This window comes from Carassius auratus, chromosome 50 (assembly GCF_003368295.1).
Source record: "Carassius auratus strain Wakin chromosome 50, ASM336829v1, whole genome shotgun sequence".
Classification (NCBI taxonomy): Eukaryota; Metazoa; Chordata; class Actinopteri; order Cypriniformes; family Cyprinidae; genus Carassius; species Carassius auratus.
In genome coordinates, this window is record NC_039292.1 from 8,012,400 (window position 1) to 8,033,041 (window position 20,642).

A 20,642-nucleotide genomic window follows, 5' to 3' on the forward strand; every position below is an offset into this window, starting at 1 on the left:
ATTCTGTCATTAACTCAACATAATAACCCTAACTGGGTTACACTCTCCCCCTACTAAAATACTCATGTCCCCATGAGGTTTTTAACTACAACTGTAGCATAACTTCAGATTTCAGGTTTGGATGCACATTAACACAATGTTCACATGTGGCCATTGGGTGACACCACAATGTATTGCAAGTACCCTTCACCTTAGAAGACTCTTGAATTTTCACTACCATACCCCTATATACGATTGTTAAGGGTCTATCAGTAGATTTCCCAAGTGCATCATAACTTAGTTTCTGAACTGGTTTTATCATCCTCCTTGGACGATTTCCAACTCTTCTCTGTTCTTCTTCTCTTGTAACATTCACTGATTCATTAATTTCGTTATCAGAAACCGAATCTCCCAAGTTCTCCAGCATCTGGGCTGAAACGCTCTCCACATCATCATCAGGTGGCAAATCTCCTCCAGTCACTTCCACCTGAGCAGGATCCTTTTGAGACCTAGCAGGGCTCTTCACTTTCTCCCTCTCATAGGATGGAAAAGATAGTGTTCCAAGATCCACTGTTTGTTCAACTGGGTAATATGCACAATGACTACCGTCGTCACTGTCAGAAGTTATGTCCACACATTTACAACTTTCTGGGTCCACTTCAGGTCTTATTGTTTTTTTCTGTGTTCTTTTCACAGTTTTGGATCTGGTCACCATGTGACGTGGAACTTCTTCCCTTTCAGCAGGTAAGTTTATCCTCACTTCTTCTCCAATTGGCAACAAGTGATCCCGGTGCAAAGTTCTCACACCTCCAGTTCCTGCTTTTGGCTTCACCCTGTACACAGGCAGATTTTGCAACTTCTCCAGGACAAGGTAAGGTACGGAGTTCCATCGATCTTGTAACTTTTGTTTCCCAGTCGTTGCAAGATTCTTGACCAGCACACAATCTCCTTTTTCAAGCACTCTGAACTTCACTCTCTGATCATAGAGTCTTTTGTTCCTCTGCTGTGTCTTCTGCGCATTTTGCAAAGATAACTTATATGCGTGTCTTAAATCCTCTTTCATCCTCTCCACATATTTTTGATAATTTGCTCCCCCCTTTCCATCCACAGGATTTCCAAAGTGCACATCTATCGGTAGACGAGCTTCTCTTCCAAACATTAGATAGTAAGGAGAATATCCCGTTACTTCACTTTTAGTACAGTTATATACATGTACTAACTGACTCACACTTTGGCTCCACCTTTCTTTCTTGGCAGCATCCAGCGTACCCAACATGGATAGAAGAGTGCGGTTGAAGCGCTCTGGTTGGGGATCTCCTTGAGGATGGTAGGGTGACGTTCTCGTCTTTCGGATCCCCAGGATTCCAAGTAACTCCTTGATTAGTCTGCTCTCAAAATCACGGCCCTGGTCAGAATGAATTCTGGCAGGCAAACCGTAATGTACAAAGAACTTCTCTACTAAGATTTTTGCAACCGTTAACGCCTTCTGATCTCTTGCAGGATATGCTTGCGCATAACGGGTAAAGTGGTCGGTCACTACAAGTACATTGGCAACTCCCTTTGAATCTGGTTCAATTGACAGGAAGTCAATGCAAACAAGGTCCATTGGCCCACTACTTGTAATATGATTCAGGTAGGCTGATTTTTGTGGCAGAGTTTTCCTCGCTATACATCTTCCACAATTCTTCACATATTTCTCCACTTCCCTAGTCATATGTGGCCAATAGAATCTGTCTTTACACAATTCAGTGGTTCGCTCAATCCCTAGGTGACCTGACTCATCGTGAAGAGAATTCAAGACCTCATTTCGGTATTTTTCCGGCAAGACTAACTGCTCTTTCTCTTTCCCAAAAGAGTTGTTTGTTACTCTGTACAAGAGCTGATGACGAATGGCCAACTTCTTACCCTGTTGCCTCAATAATGTCTCCAAAACATTAGAACTCTTTGAAGCATTGGGAAGTTTCCCTTTCTCCACATCTAGGATCACTGGACCAATGATGGGATCTTGTTCTTGCGCTAACCTCAAATCTGAGTTAGACAATGGAGATTGATGGTTCGTACCCAAGTGTATTGGGCAAACATACAAATCAGGAATACTTTCAGAATCGACCCCCAGCTGGTCTACCAATCTGTCACTCGACTCATCAGACAGGTAAGTACTAGTAGCACGTGTACAGATAGCTTTTACTCCTGATCTAGGAATATCTATCCATTCTGTGGTCTGACCAGCATCCAAAGGATAACGCGACAGTACATCGGCATCCGTATTCTGACTACCAGGTTTATACTGGAGGCTGAAATCATAAGTGGCTAAGGCAGCCAACCACCTATGTCCAGTAGCATTGAGCTTTGCACTTGATAGAACATATGTAAGGGGGTTGTTGTCCGTCCTTACTTTGAATTTTGTTCCATACAGGTAGTCATGGAATTTGTCAACGACAGCCCATTTCAGAGCCAGGAACTCCAACTGATGAATGGGATATCGTTGCTCAGCTGTACTCAACTTCCTACTGGCGAATGCAATTGGTCTCAACCCCTCAGGGTACTCCTGATTTAACACGGCACCCAGACCTTGTAAGCTGGCATCCACGTGCAATATGTACTGCTTAGATGGATCTGCGTAGGCTAGTACTGGTGTATGAGTAAGACAATGGATAATGGTATGGAAGGCTTCTGTACACTCCTCAGTCCACCGCTCTCCAAAGGGTTCCAGCTCTTGGTAATATTTACCTTTAGGTAATACTTTATGTTTACTCCTCACTGGGGCATACCCTTTGGTCAGTTCCGTTAATGGCCGTACTATCTTGGAGTAATTCTTAATGAATCTCCGATAGAATCCACAGAATCCAAGAAACGATCTCAGTGACTTTAGATCATGAGGTATCTTCCATTCATTTACAGCCTTCACCTTTTCCGGGTCTGGGGTTATGCCATCGGCAGACACAATATGCCCAACATATTTTACAGCCGGCTGGCAAAATTGACATTTATCAACAGACACTTTGAGCCCGAACTCTTCCAATCGATCCAGCACTTTCATCAACCTCTCTTCATGCTCCTCTAGCGTTCTTCCGAAAACAATTAGATCATCTAGATACACTATAACTTGTAGCAAGTGCATATCTCCAACTGCCCTCTCCATCAGTCGTTGGAACGTTGCTGGAGCTCCAGATATCCCTTGCGGCATCCGCTCGAATTGGTAGAATCCAAGAGGACAAATGAATGCCGTCTTTTCCTTATCTTCAGCAGCCATTTCAATTTGATAGTAACCACTCCTTAAGTCCAAGACGGAAAACCACTTGCTCCCCGACAAACAATCCAGAGCGTCCTCTATCCTGGGAGTTGTATATTGATCCGGTACGGTTCTGGAATTCAGAGTTCTATAATCAATGCACATTCTAATAGCACCACTCTTCTTACGAGCTATGACTATAGGTGACGCATAGGGACTCCTTGATTCCTTTATTATACCGGCAGCCAGCAAATCCTTCAGATGACGGCGCACATCATCGATGTCTGCTGGGGCAATACGCCTAGATCTCTCCCTGAAAGGCGTGCAATCATTCAGCCTGATAGTATGAGTCACATCTTTTGCTTTTCCCACATCCCATTCTGATATAGAAAACACGTTTCCTCGCGCTGACAACTTCTTTCTTAATCTTTCCTCCCAATTAGGTGGTATTGGAGAATCGCCAAAGTTAAAGATATTCAGATTTAGCTTCCTGACAGCGGTCTGATCTCCCTGCGCGACCGTAACAGTGTCGGTATGGAAAACATTTGCCATCACAGTCCCTGGAGGAATTCTTATATCTTTCGCAGTCTCATTGCACACAAGCAATTTGAAGTTATCCACGTCTATATCAGATGAATACAGGACGGATGATGGGACAAATACTCCAGCAGGTAATAAGTTCTCATCCGTGGCTTCTACTAGGAGAATATCTTCTCTCATCTGTTCCTTGAGTTCAACTTTACACTGCACATACTTTTCACCCTTCTGAGGTATTGTTAGGGATCCAGGTCCCATCCATGTAACAATCCCTTCAACTGAGTCAGTCACTTCCTCTTTCCATTTCTTATGCTGGACACAAGGTATTGAAACAGTTGACTGAATCCTTAGAGAATGTGCAGCATCCGATACTCCTGACTCCTGGCCAAGTGAAATCAGTCTTTGGAAAAAACTTGCATTGGTTCCAATGATTACAGGAACTTGTTGAGGACCTTGTGGTTCTGGACACACCAATGCTAAGACAGGTACTGTTTCTTTCACTCCAATAAGTGACTCAGGAAATGACACATCCACTAGAATGTATCCCTTATATGGATAGTTACAGGCACTTAGTCCCCAGATAGACAATCCAGTCAAAGGTTGAATGGGAATCTGTGGTAAGTACTTGGCATGCCACTGTTCAAAAACAATGGTAACTTGAGAACCACTGTCAAGTAAAGCACTGCATGGACATCCATTCAATTCTACTGAAATGGTTGAGACTGGTCCCACTAGACCCATAGGCACACATTCCTTCTCTCTGACATCAGTTAGTCCCTTCTTGGAGAAACAATCTGGACCACAAGAAGCAACAGGATCTTCCTTTGATCTGCTCCCTTCAGTTTTAGCCCTTCTGAGGGATCTCACCAGCTTTTGTATAACTTTGCCAGTATTCTCTGGTGCGTTACACTTAGTGGCTATATGTCCATCTTCCCCGCAACGGTAACAGAAGAAATCCTCCTTAGACTTCATTGGTTTCTCATTGTGTCGTGAAGGCATTGCTCTGTAGTCCAGCCTAGTTTTAGTTTGAACAGGCTTAGCAGTTGAACTGATACTCATCACCTCCAATTGTTTATTTAACTTGTGAATTTGTTTCTTTAACTCTTTCACTTCAGACTCTCCATGAGTATCTACTCTTTGCTTTTCAAGTTTTTCTCTAGAATCTATCTTCATGGATGCAACAGGAACTTTGGCTGAATCATCTCTCATATTGGCTTTTAGCTCCTGAAGTTCAGCTCGGAGTTGCTTTACTACTTCCGATTCCGGATTATCATCGGTTTTCAGATTTATTGATTTCACTGACGTTCCGATTCTACGACGTGCAAGTTCATTCTCTTCAGCTGTCTTTAACTCATTCAATAACTCCAAGAAAGTCGGAGGGTGGTCTTTCCGTTCTCGTAGCCTCAGCTGTAATAACATCAGGTCTGAGTCGAAAGCAGCACCTCTGATTAGCTGTTCAATCCTTGCCTTATCCATCATGTGAGACATCAACCCGCCTTTTTGAACCACCTTTGTCAACGATTTCTCTATCCGTCTCAGGAAGTCAGACAGAGATTCTCTAGGGAATTGTCTCAGTAACCTGAAAGCAAAGTAAAGGTCTTCCCCTGATTCAGAGGTTCCAAAGGTATTTTCTAGAGCCTCAAGGTACTGTGAAGCACTAGCCTCAGGACTTGAAAACCTTACCGCCTTCACAATGTCAAGAGCAGGGCCTTTCAAACTCTCCATTATCCGTCGTCGCTTTTCTTTTTCTGAACACTCACATTCGGCGGTCATTAATCTGGCCTGTTCCATCCAATTCTCAAGATTTTCTTCTCCAGATGGGGTAGGAATAGTACCAGAAAACATACGCAATCGCCTATAAGCATTGGAGTCTCCAGAAGGCTTTGTTTTTTCCAGAAGGTCCCCAACTGCACGTATAATGGACTCGGGTGAACCAGCATTGGAACTGGCTGAATGGAATAAAGATTCCAAGTCAGTCATGGATTTTCCTTCCTCATGCAGAAATTTTGCCAATTTCTCAGAAAACCCGCATGCAGGTACATCAACAGGTGCTACAATGACCCTCCATGTCTCTTCCCCTTCGGCTCTTAGCAATTCAGCTGGAATGCGGGTAGGATCTATCACTTCACGGCATTCACACAAGATCAACACAGTATCTGGGCTTTGTCCCTTTTTAGAGTCTCTAACTCTCACTCTGCCTACTGCTTTTATAGTTTCGACAGCTTCTTCAATACATGCCACCTCAGTTGTTGCAGGTACTCCCATTAACATGATAGCATGGCTTTCCTCAACTACAGCTTCCTTGCACCAGTTTGAAAGTTCAACAGACAAACGTGAATCACTCTTGAGCGCCATTTTGATTCTTTAAAAGAATAGTCAGTAAGTACCCTTTTCTTCTACTGAATGCTTAATCTTAATATTTAGGATTTTAGGGAGAGAATAATGATCCCGGACGAGCCCCCAAATTGTGTAGCGCCCCTATGCTCTGATTATAACCAGAGCAGCGCACCGGGTTCTTAAAGTGTCTCTCGACTATGCACTAATGCTATCCTCCCCTATGTCAGCTAGGAAATGTCACTGTATAATGACTTCAATCAACACAAATGGGTAAGTATAACAAAATTAACCTTTAGGTTTATTTATACACAGTAAAACAAAATAAATAAATGTTTAAATAAATGTTTAAATATCAAATGTTCAATAAACTTCAAATTAAACCATACACTTGTCTTGTGTCTTTTTTCCCCTTTGAAGAAAAATATACAATCACTTCAAATGACCAATTATGACAGATCAACACTTCCTCAATATCTCAAATAAACAAATAATATCAATAAATACTCGTTTCACAAACAATAGTTGAAACAGTACCGGTTTTAACGTTTAAATGGCCACTCACATAGACACGTGTGCGCGCACGCACATACACACACCTCACAAGTCCCAACCCCTCCCCGTTGCAGGCCTGGACGTTGCTAGAGATCGTTGAGGCCGTGAAACAACAAATGGCCACTTCACTCTAATGAGCAAATAAAATTAAATAAGATCACCTGAATTCCTTGATTATCAGCGTTCTCGTTAGACTCCTCCGAAGCTCAAACACGCGCTCTCTCTCTCTCGCTCACCTGACGCTGTTGAGCTGATCATGTCCCACGGCGCCAGAGGAATTCTAAATCACTCGGGGATTTAGAACGCTATCTGGGTCTTTGTTGATCCAGCAAGACTTGTTAGATGAAACAAAATAAACTTTAATCCAGTCCAGTGTACTTGAATGTCCGATTATCTATCGTGTATTCTCACATTAACAACTGAACTCAACACTACAAAAGAAAACCGGCTTATACTCGTGCAGAGTAACGTGCATACACTTTCATGAATGTCCTTAAACTCTCCGATTTGAAGAAATGTAAGTTTCAACAACTTATACAGCGTTTACATGTACATTTTCTTCTCCACCATCTCAACAACACTCTCGTGCGTACCTCTCTGTTCACCTTTTTTTTTCTCCTCCAATCAGAATCACACTCTCACACGTGAGGGTGGGAACAAATAAAACATCAACCTATCAGCAAAAAATAATACTAACTTGCTAGGCAAAAGCACATTTTCTGCAAGTGCATTACATACAAACTTTAAGTATCACCGTATTTCTTAAAGAAACAGTGCTTTAAAATATAGTTCTCAACTGAAACACAAAATAATACATGTACATAAGCATAAATGATGTACTCCCATCTTATGTATTCCAAATTAACCCTTCTCATGAATTAGATATTATTTACTCAATAATAACTTGCTTATTTTACCCATCATTAACCCATTCTGTCATTAACTCAACATAATAACCCTAACTGGGTTACACACATGACTGGTGATTTTTATGTTTTTGTGATTCTACATATAGGACTGCAGTGGCTTCAATTGCATCCTTTATCACACGTACACAGTACAGGGCGGCACAGAACATAAAGGCCTGAACCATTATTAAACTCGGCTAAAAAGAGAACAGCTATTATATCTTTATTGCTGTTAGTGCAATTGCTTCAAACCTCTCATTAATACACACTGTAAAAGTAGGAGCTACAGTTATGAGAATATCATCAAAACTTTGATTTATTTCACTAATTCCATAAAAAAAAGTGAAACTTGTATATTATATTCATTCATTACACACAGACTGATATATTTCAGCTGTTTATTTCTTTTAATTTTGATGATTATAGTTGACAACTAAGGAAATCTAATATAAAAATTAAAAATCTAATAGGAAAATTAGAATATTACACAAGACCAATATAAAGAAAGGATTTTTAGAAATCTTGGCCAACTGAAAAGTATGAAAATGGAAAGTTTGAGCATGTACAGCACTCAATACTTAGCTGGGGCTCCTTTTGCTTGAATTGCTGCAGCAATGCGTGTGGCATGGAGTCGATCAGTCTGTGGCACTGCTCAGGTGTTATGAGAGCCCAGGTTGCTTCAGCTCCTTCAGCTCTTCTGCATTCTCGGGACTGGCATATCGCATCTTCCTCTTCACAATACCCCATAGATTTTCTGTGGGGTTAAGGTCAGGTGAGTTTGCTGGCCAGTTAAAAACAGGGATACCATGGTCCTTAAACCAGGTACTGGTAGCTTTGGCACTGTGTGCAGGTGCCAAGTCCTGTCCATAAAGTTGGTCCGCAGCAGAAAGCATGAAGTGCTCTAAAACTTACTGTTATACGGCTGTGTTGACCTTGGACCTCAGAAAACACAGTGGACCAACACCAGCAGATGACATGGCACCCCAAACCATCACTGACTGTAGAAACTTGACACTGGACCTCAAGCAACGTGAATTGTGTGCCTCTCCTCTCTTCCTCTGGACTTTGGGACCCTGATTTCCAAAGGAAATGCAAAAATTACTTTCATCAGAGAATATTTGGACCACTCAGCAGCAGTCCAGTGCTTTTTGAATTTAGACACTTCTGACGCTGTCTGTTGTTCAAGAGTGGCTTTACACAAGGAATGTGACAGCTGAAACCCTTGTCTTGCATACATCTGTGCGTAGTTGTTCTTGAAGCACTGACTCCAGCTGCAGTCCACTCTTTGTGAATCTCCCCCACATTTTTGAATGGGTTTTGTTTCACAATCCTCTCCAAGGTGCGGTTATCCCTATTGCTTGTACACTTTTTTTCTACCACATCTTTTCTTTCCCTTCATCTCTGTATTAATGTGCTTAGACACAGAGCTCTGTGAAAAGCCAGCCTCCTTTGCAATGACCTTTTGTGTCTTGCCCTCCTTGTGCAAGGTGTCAGTGGTCGTCTTTTGGACAACTGTCAAGTCAGCAGTCTTCCCCAAGATTGTGTAGCCTACAGAATTAAACTGAGAGACCATTTAACGGCTTTGCAGGTGTTTTGAGTTAATTCGCTGATTAGAGTGAGGCACCAGGTGTCTTCAATATTGAACCTTTTCACAATATTCAAATTTCTGAGATACTGAATTTGTGCTTATCCTTAGTTGTAGAGTATTGAAAATCTCTGAATATTAGCATTCTTTGTTCTGTTCTATTCATTTCAGGCCTGTTTAGTTCTGTTCTATTCTACTTTATTTTTCTTTTCAATTTGTTTGATTCTGTTATTAATAAAAAAAAAATGTTTTATGGTAACATTTTTGTTTTAAGACCCTATTCTCACTATGAACTAGTTGCTTATTAGCATCCATATAACTATCATATTGGCTGTTTATTAGTATACTTATAAAGCATATATTAATGCCTTATTCTGCATAACTTTATTTTAGATCCCCTAATCCGACCTCATCTCTAAATTTAACAACTACCTCATTAACTATTAATAATCAGCAAATTAGTTTTATTGTGGGAAAAGTCGTAGTTAAAAGTGAATTAGTGTTCCCAAAAGTGTTACCCTTTTTTATTATATTCAGTTGTATTATTATATTGTTCTGTTTTGGATTGCACTCTGGTTTTTCATTCTATTCTACTCTATTTGTTTCAGTTTTTATCTGTTATATTGTTACATGGTGTGTATGTGCAGTTTTGATGGGTTAAATGCAGAGCATGCATTCTGAGTATGGGTCACCATACTTGGCTGTATGTCATGTTACTTGTTCTGTTTCATTTGTTCAATTATGTTTTGGGTCTTTCTGTTATTTTTGCTTTCATTGTGTTCTTTGTTTGTGTTTGTGTGTGTGTGTGTGTAACGTAGGGAGGCATAAACAACACAGTAGTGGATCCAAGTGCAGGCATTTATTAGAATGGTGGTTAAAACTGACAGGGTCAAACAACAGCAACAGTGAGAAATTAGAGAAATCCACAAAACAGGCAAAGGTTATAGGGCAGGCAGCAAACAACAAATAATCAGAAACAGTCCAGTGTCAAAAACAAGGCAAGGCAACAAGGAACAAGAAACACACTGGAGCTAGTGAACGCTACAGGCTAGCAAGTACTGAGCAATGAATGAATGGATACCTAGGCTATAAATAGGATGAGACTGACGAGGTAACAAGACACAGATGAATTCAATCAGTGATGACGAATCCAGCAAAGGATTATGGGACATGTAGACTGTGAGAGTGACAAAATCAGGGGTGCCGTGTCCTCTAGTGGAGTTCATGAGCACTCCAGCTGGAGTTTGTGACAAGTTTGTTTTAATTTTATTGATCTGATTTGTTTGTTCAATTCCATTTTGGTTCTTTTCTTTTCTGTTTAATTCTGGGTTTTTTTCTATTGATTCAGTTTCTGTTCTTTTATAACTTTGCTTTGTTTTTCAGTTCTGTTCTGTTGTTCTTTTCCAGTCTGATATACTATTCGATTATATTTAGGTTCTATTCTGTTCTATTCCAATTCGTCTAAAGTTGATTAAACTAATGTCCTGGAGTTTCTGTTATGTATCTTTATATATCCATGTACAGTATCCTACTTAAAGAGCCCTGTGTTTAAATGTGCATGTGTATGCATGCATTTCTAACGATGGCACATCCTTGTGTTTTTACAGATCACTGTATGGTATTGCACTCTATTAAAGTTTAATAAGTAAGTGTTCAGGGAGGCGGGGGACAGTCAAGTCTTCCTGCTGCTCTTCCCTGTGAATGCCACCATAGTTAAGACATCTTTTATTCATGTGTTGACTTTTTCTAGAGTCTTTGTACTCCATTATATCAGATCCCACTGAGCATCACCTTCACTAGCCACTCTGCTCAAGATTCATACTGCTTAGTTGTCACATGCATATCTTTGTTTAAAAAAATACAGGACTAGGAAAACAGCATTTGTCTATGATGTGCAACATGCTACTTGGTTGGTTTATGGGGAGGGACTTTCTCATTCTAGACTAGAGTATTTGATTTAACAAAATGTATCTAATTCAGAATGATTCATCAATATTGTTCATCCAGAAGATAAAGGGTCACTTGTTAAACATGTGCCATTCACTTGCAGAATACAAGCTTCTGGAGGGCACGTGAGTCTGATTTAGTGAATTTATGTAAATGGGTGCAGAGTCAGTGGTTGTTTTGTAGGCAAACATCAATGCCTTGAATTTCATGCAAGCAGCTATTAGTAGACAGTGCAAATTGATGAACAGAGGTGTGCATGGGCTCTTTTTGGCTCATTAAAAACTACTCTTACTGCCGCATTCTGGATTAATTGTAAAGGTTTGATGGAACTGGCTGGAAGAGTGTTGCAATAGTCCAGCCTGGACAGAGCAAGACCTAGAACAAGGAGTTGTGTAGCATGTTCTGATCGAAAGGGCCTGATCTTCCTAACGTGCTTCTTGTCTTCCCTGCCATCCCAACTCTACAGCATGAATTCTCTATCCAGCTATGCTCTTCTACAATTTCCCCATCATCTTCAGTCAGAAATCTTGGTGTAACCTTTGACCAGTTGACCTTCAAAGACCACATTGCAAAGACTGCTCGATCTTGCAGGTTTGCATTGCACAACATCAGAAAGATCAGGCCCTCTTTGACAGAGCATGCTCCTCAACTTCTTGTCCAGGCCCATGTAATTTCTAGGCTGGACTACTGCAGTGCTTTTCTGGCTTGACTTCCATCAAGCACAATCAAACTTCTAAAAATGATCCAGAATGGAGCGGCATGACTGGTCTTCATCTAACCCAAAAGAGCCCATGTTACACCTCTCTATATCTACTTGCACTGGCTACCGGCTGCGGCTTGCATCAAGTTCAAGACATTGATGCTTGCATATAGAACAGCCACAGGGTCAGCACCCCCCTACTTCCACTCACTATTACGAATCTACATCCCCTCCAAAAGTCTGAGATCCACTAGTGAGCGACGCCTCGTGGTACCACAACACAGAGAGGCTCAAAATCACTTTCCAGAACATTCTCGTTCACCATTCCTGGCTGGTGGAATGATCTTCCCACCCCTATCCGGAATGCTGAATCCCTGACAATTTTCAAGTGACATCTGAAAACTCATCTCTTTCGAAATTACTTGGCTTCATCGTAAAAAAAAAAAGTTATCTTGATTTATTCCTTCTATTTCTAGCTTGTACTTATTTGACCAGTGTTTAAACTTGGTATTACAAGCACTACTTGTGTCTGTTTGCCTCTTTGAGTAGAATCACTTTATGTACCCCCAATTGTAAGTCACTTTGGATAAAAGCATCTACAAAATGACTAAATGTAATGTTGTCTATGGCAAATCTGCAGGACCAGGCAGTTCTAACAATGTGGTCTATGAAGTTCAGCTGATCATCAGTCACAACTCCGAGGTTCCTGGCCTGTCCTGGAAGGTGTTATGCTTATCAGAAAAATCGGACAAAAACACTTGTGAAGGACATCACTTGTTTGCAGTGTGATCAGAAGGTACAATTTTTTTAATTTAAAAGTTATCTCCATATTCTATATTGGGTTCTGAGCAGGGCTACTGAACCCTCAAAAGATAGCTTTTTTTATGAATTAAAAAGTAACTGAGATCTGTAGGAATCCATATTTTCAAACTTTGATAATAATACAACTCATTATTTGTTCCCCCAGGCATTTACATTTGACGTTTTGTGTTCCATGCCATTTATTCCATACATTTTCTTTACTTGGTATTAAAAAGGTCTAAAACCTGCAGAAACCCTGCAAAGCAGAACAGAAATGGATGAAAAGCCTTTGTGGAAGTTTCATGATTCACTGAATGAATTTCGAGTAAGGTGAACTCAAGGCTGAACTTTAATAAAAATGTGATTCAGTCCTCACCACAAATGCAACAAGACGCATTTGTTTGATAATATTTGTAGAATAAATGACCCCGTCTGTCTGGCTATTTTCTTCTTTTCCTCCCAGATTTTTGTTTAGACTGCATTATCCAACACTGATTTTTAAATGAACGCAATCATCACCCGGTAGCATTGTAAATTATTCTGTTGAATAAGCTGTAACAGCGTAACCAAAAATAGCATGCATTCTATGCCGCATCCTTAAGAGATTTCACAAATGCCAACATATGCCATAGTACTGATGCTGAGGTGACATTTTAAAAGGTAACAGCATCAGTTTGAAAAATAACTTAACTTGATATTTTACACAATTAAAGAAGGGTTGTTTTCGAGAAATCAAGGCAGAACATCGTGGGTTTATTTAACGAGTTACCATAGAAATATTCTGTAAAGAATTCCAGCCATGAGTACATCTTGAATAGATCTTAATAATAATAATATGACATTTTTAAAGACAATAACATTTCACCCATACAAACAAGAGAAGAAAAAATTAAATTAAAATGTTGTTCTATATAATATTCCTAGAAACATTAAAACGCCACAGGAATTAGAGCGGGACTCTCAACGTAATTATTTTTAGCATTTTTATTTTGAAAATAAACCATGCAAGCATCAACAAATTGACTCCTCATGTCAATTATGTCATATTGCATAGTGGACGCAGCTGCTCTGACATACTTCAGCAGCCATTATTTATTTCTTTAACCTCATTACGGATGACACAAACGGCTCCATTGGCAGAGGGGCTGTTGCCATAGTAACAGAGTGCAAAAGCGCCACATTGACCTCCTATGGGACATGGCCTTTCTAAGTTTTTATTCTGTTATACACATGGTCAAGTGATCACCGTGGACATGCGGCCTACATGATGTAATATGTCAGTGTACCCGCGGCATGATGTCATTGGTCAGATAGAGCAGAAAGACAGAGTTTGACCTGATCAAGTTGCTCTTAGAGGGGCAGATGCCTTGTTTGTTTCACTCTAATGTGTGATTTATGAAGTAGTTGAATAGACAGACTCTGTGTTACCATCTTTATTTGTTCTTCAGAGGGCTTGACTGTAATGACAAACATTTTGGCAAGTTTCAAACCAAAGGCCATAATCATGTGACAGTCAGGCACCTTGGATTTTATTGATGATAAACAAGAAGCCCGCTGGCATTCTGGGAAATACTGTGGCTTGTGATTTGTACCTGCTTAGAATCTGGTAACTTTTCTAGTTGAAGAATCTTAAAGGCACAGTTCACCCAAAGAAGAAAATTTGAAAATTTAATTAAATCGAGTTTGGTTTACATCACAAAGCTGAACTGATATTCCTGTAACTGTTGTGCAGTGGCTCACCTGAGCTCAGATATGACATTCTAAGCATATTGTCTACTGCAGTGGATTGATGGTATACTGTGCCTTAAATGCACACATTGTTTTTTAAGCCTTCTGTTTTTGTGCCTGTGGAGCTGCTGAGAGAGGAGCAAATGCAATCTCAAAGAAACCTGAATTACATCATGAATTCCATTTGGACATATAGTATTTATGCCATGAAAGATGATCAAGTGCATAGAGATCAAAGCAGCACTACAGAGCGCTTTTAACTGTAATATATGTGAAATCTTTCCTATGTGAAAATACAAATCAACAGTTACTGTAAAAAATTGTAAAAAAAGGTTTAATACTATATATATATATATATATATATATATATATATATATATATATATATACATTTTTTTATTTTAAATAAATAAATATATATATGGCCAGTATAGTAGTCTCGCACCTAGTGAGAAGTACTGGTGTGGCTTCAGTATTGTGAAAAAAATTGGTTGCCGAAACCATTGTAGGAAAAAAAAATTAAGTTATTCAATGAGAGGAGGTGTAATAACAGAAGGGTTACCCAGGCTATATATATATATATATATATATATATATATATAGAGAGAGAGAGAGAGAGAGAGAGAGAGAGAGAGAGAGAGAATGCATATTTTTCTCCATGTTTGACCTTCTGTCCACACTTCTGTGTGTTTTTGTATAGCAAACACATCTTTTTGAAGATGCTTTCCAAACTGGATACATTTGAAAATGCAGATTTCATGTGATTCAAGGTATTTGAAAACTATGATGCAAGTTTAGTTAGAAGAATGTTGTACCTATAGTTATACAGTTATACCAGCATTTTTTTTTTTTAACATATTACAGTACATTCCTGAAAAGTTGGGGGGGGAAATATACTTCCATTTCCAGTTCTGCGGCAAAACAAAAGGGCAATTGTGTTTTAGATCATACATTGATTGGCAACTGAGTGCAAACTGGATGCACCAGTACGTTGTGGGATATTTTGCTAATAAAATTATTAATCCAGAAAAATAGCGTGAGTTTTTTTTTTATTATGCCTGGACTTGCAGTATCATCTCAATAATATTTTATTATGTTTTACACATACAAAGGTGATTTGAATATTTTCTGACATTTAAATGGGAATGAGAAACCTTCGGAAAATTCTAGTGTGTACAGAGAGCGTTTTGAACTGAAAACACAATTTTCAAATGTATCTGGATTAATGTAGGCACAGCACAGGATAAAGTGAGTAGCATTCAGCTAGTCATGTGATCTCAATATGGTGGCCTCCATGAGGCGACTAGCTCTTATAATACAATTTCATTAGACCACTGATATAATCTGAGTTTACATATTTGTAAACGTCTAAAACTCATATCATGATCCTAAAGCAAATGAAGGATGAGTAACACATTTTGTCAAAAAAGCTTAACACAGAATATTTATCTATAGGTTAATTATATGCTGAACAATATTTCTCTCACTGTTTGTCAATGAGTGAATGCAGTAGTAAAGTCTATACCAAAGGAATTAATGGGATTGTAGCACATTGCAGACACAGAAGATTTCAGATGAGTGCTCAATGTGTGAGAAAGCACCAGCTTGGAGTTCACAGGACGTTGTCCAATACAGAGATCTGCTAGTAAGGAGTGTGGGAATTGACAGTACTAATGACTGGCTTTGATTGAACTTAAGTGGGTGTTTACACTCATTTCGTGCATTTTGACTGGATTGCTCTCTGACTCAGCGTGCACATTACATAAACACACGCGGTTCACTGCTGCACTAATAGAAGTTTGGGAGCCAAGGTTATTACTGTAAACTAAAACAATTAAAAATATATTGAATTGAAATAAAATAATTATTTTATTTTATATTTTATTATATATATATATATATATATATATATATATATATATGTGTGTGTGTGTGTGTGTGTGTGTGTGTGTGTGTGTGTGTGTTTGTGTGTGTGTATTTGTGATATGATAATTGGTTAGAGACATCTGAATTATAATTTTTAATAAGAACTGTAGAATTCCAAATTATTAGTGAAATAAGGTCTGTGTTTAACCATACTTAAATGTACTTAAAATTAAATTCAATTCAAGTTTATTTGTACAGCGCTTTTTACGATACAAATCATTGGAATGCAACTTTACAGAAAATTAAGTTTCTACGATATTTAGTAGTAGCTTATGAGTGGTGATCAGTTTATGTGCAAATGACAGGAATTTTCAGAAAAATGTATACAAGACATAGTCAACCAAACGATGAACACTATTAACAGCAATTATAATGTGATTGTATAGTAAGTAGCCATATTTGTTAGTTCTGTATGTTGTTTCAGGGTTAACATCATCTGAGGTCCTCTGAGGGTCAGCATCATCTCTTCTCAGGTGTTCTGGATCCAGACTGGAGCTTGTGTAAATCCTACCACGTGATGTGAAAATCACTTAAGAATGTGCCCATTTTTTTTTTTTCAATAACATAAATTACACACAATCATGTCTCAAACATGGTAACAAAATGTACTACCATTGTGACAGACAATCCATCTTGACAACTTTATGGACATTAGAATCAAGGATGAAATCATAGAGCACAATAAAAGAGGATGTCACAGCATTTCATTGTGCTTATACAAGATTTATCAATATAATGGTCAAGGTTATGTGTAGCTGTCAGAACACTCCACATAGTCTTCAAACAAGTAGAGTGTTCCATGTTATATAAGTGTGCTGGACATGCACGGGTGTGAGAGTTCACAGCACAGGAGATTTTTTGTCACTTTAAGATCAAAATGTGTTGAGTAGTGTTTGTAGGCTAAAGAAACTTGCATGTTAACAAACGCAGGTGCTCGTTTTTAATTGTACCGTCTGGCAAAACACCATCAGTCGGGCTCCAAACAAAAATGGTTGCAAGTGCAACACAGTAAAATCTTTGCATCACTCATTTAAAATTGGTTATGGTAATTGCTTAATTGTTAAAAGTTTTTTTGGTAAGAAACTTTTATCTCTTAATTCAGACCTCTTAAATGCAAGTTTATATCTCTCAATACGAACCTTTTTCCTCTGAATCGTGTTAAAATCTTGTAATTGTGAGTTCTCATCTCGCAATTCGGACTTTTTTTATGTGATGGAATAGCAACTTTTTGTCATAGTATACTAAAACATTCCTTCAGAACAGTGCCCAGCAGTGACTTTTGGTAAATGAACTGCACTCAATGAACTGAAGTGCTTCTGAACAATCATATTTATTGAATTAAATGTCATTTGACTCCTAGATTGCTCATTTTTAAGTCTGGTGTCCTGTCTGTGAAATTTGTATCTCGTGAAATGCATCCTTAAAGACATCTTAAAGTTAGTCAGAATCTTTAAACATCAATCCTACCAAGCAAACAATCCCTTTTTGTTCCATAAAGACAAAACAGAGCACGTAACATAAACTAGCTATTAGGGCAGCCGTACTTAGCCGTGTCTCTGACTCCTTTCTTTCGGAGCGACTGAACATCTGTAGGGAGACATGACCGGGCTCTAGATTAGTCCTGTATGAATAATCCAGCAGGAAACACAGAACCTACATTATCTCAGAGAACAGCTCTGTCTGTTGACTCTGTGGAGAATGGCTGGCACTTTGTCACAAGTGTGTGAGAGCTAATTAAAACACAAAATGTGTCACCACACTGCCATAGATAGGAGCAAAGAGAGAGAGAGGGGTAAAAGGAAAGCCGGGGTGAGCAATCTTCACATCTCATTAGCCTTTATCCTTGGATGTGGTAGAGTATGCACTTGTCTTAGCTTTGACAGTCCTTGTATATCTTGTCACGTTGGTTAATTGTTCATGTTGGAACACATGCAGAGTCTGTGTGGAGTTTGAGTCTATTAGCTGCTATCCGAATGGTGAGGAGAGAATCCACTTGAAGTCTTCTGTTGTTACCTTGGAGTGTGAGCTCTAGATGCCCGAGTCTTTGTACATGGAGCGAGAGAAGCCGCTTATTATTCCACTACAGGACTATTTGGATTGATATCGGATCTGTGTTGCTGAAGACGGCATTATACAGGTGCATGTCAACAAATTATAATATCGTGGAAAAGTTCATTTCAGTAATTCAACTCAAATTGTGAAACTTGTGCATTAAATAAATGAAGTAGTTTAAGTCTTTGGTTCTTTTAATTGTGATGATTTTGGCTCACATTTAACAAAAAACCACCAATTCAATCTCAACAAATTAGAATATGGTGACATGCCAATCAGCTCATCAACTCAAAACACCTGCAAAGGTTTCCTGAGGCTTCAAAATGGTCTCTCAGTTTGGTTCACTAGGCTACACAATCATGGGGAAGACAGCTGATCTGACAGTTGTCCAGAAGACAATCATTGACCTCTTTCACAAGGAGGTTAAGCCACAAACATTCATTGCCAAAGAAGCTGTCTGTTCACAGAGTGCTGTATCCAAGCATGTTAACAGAAAGTTGAGTGGAAGGGAAAAGTGTGGAAGAAAAAGATGCACAACCAACCGAGAGAACTGAAGCCTTATGAGGATTGTCAAGCAAAATCGATTCAAGAATTTGAGTGAACTTCACAAGGAATGGACAGAGGCTGGGGTCAAGGCATTAAGAGCCACCACACACAGACGTGTCAAGGAATTTGCTGAACCACAGACAACATCAGATGTGTCTTACATGGGCAAAGGAGAAGAAAGACTGGACTGTTGATCAGTGGTCCAGAGTCCTCTTTTCTGATGAGAGCAGGTTTTGTATTTCATTTGGAAACCAAGGTTCTAGAGTCTGGAGGAAGGGTGGAGAAGCTCATAGCCCAAGTTGCTTGAAGTTTCCACAGTCTGTGATGATTTGGGGTGCAATGTCATCTGCTGGTGTTGATGCATTGTGTTTTTTGAAAACCAAAGTCACTGCACCCATTAACCAAGACATTTTGGAGAACTTCATGCTTCCTTCTGCTGACCAGCTTTTGAAGATGCTGATTTCATTTTCCAGCAGGATTTGGCACATGCCCACACTGCCAAAAGCAACAAAAGTTGGTTAAATGACCACAGTGTTGGTGTGCTTGACTGGCCAGCAAACTCACCAGACCTGAGCCTCATAGAGAATCTATGGAGTATTATCAAGAGGAAAATGAGAAACAAGAGACCAAAGAGTCCAGATGAGCTGAAGGCCACTGTCAAAGAAACCTGGGCTTCCATACAACCTCAGCAGTGCCACAAACTGATCACCTCCATGCCACTCCGAACTGAGGTAGTAATTAAAGCAAAAAACACCTACCAAGTTTTTTTTTTATTTGTCTTATGAAGTATTCTAATTCGTTGAGATCGTGAATTTTTGTGTTTTTGTTAAATGTGAGCCAAAATCGTCACAATTAAAAGAACCAAAGACTTAAACTATGTGTATATTTAATGCATTTAATATATTTAATTTATTTAAAACACAATTTGATTTGAATTACTGAAACAACTTTTCCACGACATTCTAATTTATTGAAATGCACCTGTGTAATCCATCAAGAAATTGGGAATATATTTCTCATAAATATATCTTAGTTTATGTGTAGACAGCGCAAAGTGCAGTGAATGTAAAGCCTTGCACGGGTCTCAAATGTAGGCCCTACCAAAGTGTTTATATTTCTTTTCATTTCTTTCTCAAGGTCATTAAAAAAAAAAATCACATTTTTTATTTGTTAAATTTTAAAGTCTTTATTTTTAAGTGACAACCAAGTGGTCAACCAAGTGGAGTTTATCATGTTTGATCAATTTAGCCTATGGAGATGGCGAGTCAGAATCATCAGCTTCATCCTTGCAGCCGACACAGACTCAGAAAATTGTTTATCAATAAATAATTAAAATGTCTACTTGCCAATTTTCCAAAACATTCTTGCCGGTGCTTTGCGGCAAGATTTAGCTATGCTTGTGTTTTAGTGCAAATAGACTATTAAAATGGTTTAAATAATTAAATTAATATAAACTTGCGACCAGTCAAATAATGTCTTAAATTAACGACTAGAAAAATCTTTGGTCGGGCAAGCCCATGTATTAATCCAGTCCTTCTTTCTTCTGCGGCGGGAACACTAATATTAATATTATACCCTAATATTTGCATCAAATTTTAAAAGCTGGGAAGGCTGGGTTAAGTTAACGATCAATAAAGCTGTGATGCCTGATTCGCAAAATCTATCTAAATTATAGATTACCTTAAAATATATTACAGAAATGAAGCCTATATAACATTTATATATAGCCCATGTATATATAAATTAATAGGCCTGTATATTCAGCCATGAAGTGATAGCCTATCATTTAATGACACTATTAAACACTTCAAT